The sequence below is a fragment of the Octodon degus genome, unplaced genomic scaffold, assembly GCF_000260255.1.
Source record: "Octodon degus isolate 3935 unplaced genomic scaffold, OctDeg1.0 scaffold00048, whole genome shotgun sequence".
NCBI classification, from domain to species: Eukaryota; Metazoa; Chordata; class Mammalia; order Rodentia; family Octodontidae; genus Octodon; species Octodon degus.
In genome coordinates this window covers 5,825,423-5,826,910 of record NW_004524624.1, presented here as the reverse complement: position 1 = coordinate 5,826,910, position 1,488 = coordinate 5,825,423, and the positions used below count along the sequence as shown (strand labels likewise).

The 1,488-nt window shown below is 53.1% G+C and overlaps 1 pseudogene; it reads left to right on the top strand.

Moving 5' to 3' along the window:
• The first annotated feature begins 1,317 nt into the window (after positions 1–1,317).
• LOC101588355 overlaps positions 1,318–1,488 on the top strand; it is a 984-nt pseudogene continuing 813 nt past the window's right edge.

The following is a 1,488-nucleotide window of genomic DNA, read 5'->3' as shown; positions in this document are numbered from 1 at the left end:
GGGTTGGGGTGAGGCATGCTAATAGCAGACAGAGGAGGCCCAGGAACGGGGGGTGGGGGGGTGGGGGGAGGAGAATGCTGAAGGCTCACTCTGCCTGCCCCGCCATCTCTTGTTGATGAGCTATTTAAAGGGCTCCCCTCGCTGGCCCGCTTGATGTAGATCTGTCTGAACAGTTTCAGGGCTGTAGTAGTTATTTAATGCAGTTCTGAGCCTGGCTGCACAGGGCCCCTAAGCTGAGAGGAGCTGGCTCCTGGCAACACCTAAGAGCAAGGTGAGTACATGGGGCCCCTGAGTGGATGGAGGGGCCATCAACAACTTGGTGCCCGCTGGGGTGATGGAGCAGGCTGGAGGGAAAAGTCCTTACCCTGCGATCTGTACTCAGGAAAAGAGCATTTCAGTTTCAAATGAGCTGGTAATTGGGTGGGATGGGAGAGGTTTGATTAAGTAGTGGCTGAGAATAAACCAGACTGACTTCAGGAGAAGAGGAATGTGCTGGTTCGTGTAGCACCTTGTTTCAGGTATGGTCGGACCCAGGAGTCCTTGTGAAACTGTGCAGTCATTCCTGAGAGCACATGCTTCCTGTTGAACAAGGTGGGAGAGCATTTGGGGCAAAAGTCCCCAGATTCTTTCTGGTTGACTGGCGTAGGTGAACATCCATTCCTTTAATAACTCTGGCCAGGAGGATGCAGTCTGCTGAGGGCCTGGGGATGTGGGGATGGGTGTCACATTCTACCCAATCCTCACAGAGGGCAAGGGCCCCGGGCAAGGCCAGGCTGGCCAGGAAGTAGGCAGAATGCCAGTGCATAATGTCAGCTGAGCCTGCACTTGTGGGCTTTATCCTACTCCTCCTTTCAACAGCCTGTGCAAGTAGAGTCTTTTCTTTCCACTTTTTAAAAAAATTTATTTATTTATGTGTGTGTGTGTGTGTGTGTGTGTGGCCAGCTCAGCCCACCAGGGGTCGGGGCTGGCTGGCATGTGGTGCTAGGGGATTGAACCGCGGTCCCTGTGCTTTGCTAAGCTTGTTCTAATTAGGTGCTTTAGACCACTGAGCCATCTCACCAGCCCCTTTTCTTTCCACTTGACAGATGAGAACACTGAGGCAGGACAGCTGGCCCAATACCCAGGGAGAGATTCCAGCCTACCTTGTATTTCATTCTATGTTCTTCTTCACCCTTCTGGGTCTGGCTTGTACTGATCCCTCCCCTCCCCATTGCTCTAACCCTGGTGCTCCAGGAGCACTGAGACTCCTAGAGTTGCAGCCTGGAAAAGAGCTTCGAGGTCTCTTGCTGCAGCAACGCGAGTAGGAGCACCAGGAGCTCGGGCTCGGAGCGAAACGCTTTCGGATTGTTTTAAGAAAATGGCAGACAAACCAGACATGGGGGAAATCGCCAGCTTCGATAAGGCCAAGCTGAAGAAGACGGAGACGCAGGAGAAGAACACCCTGCCGACCAAAGAGACCATTGAGCAGGAAAAGCGGAGTGAGATTTC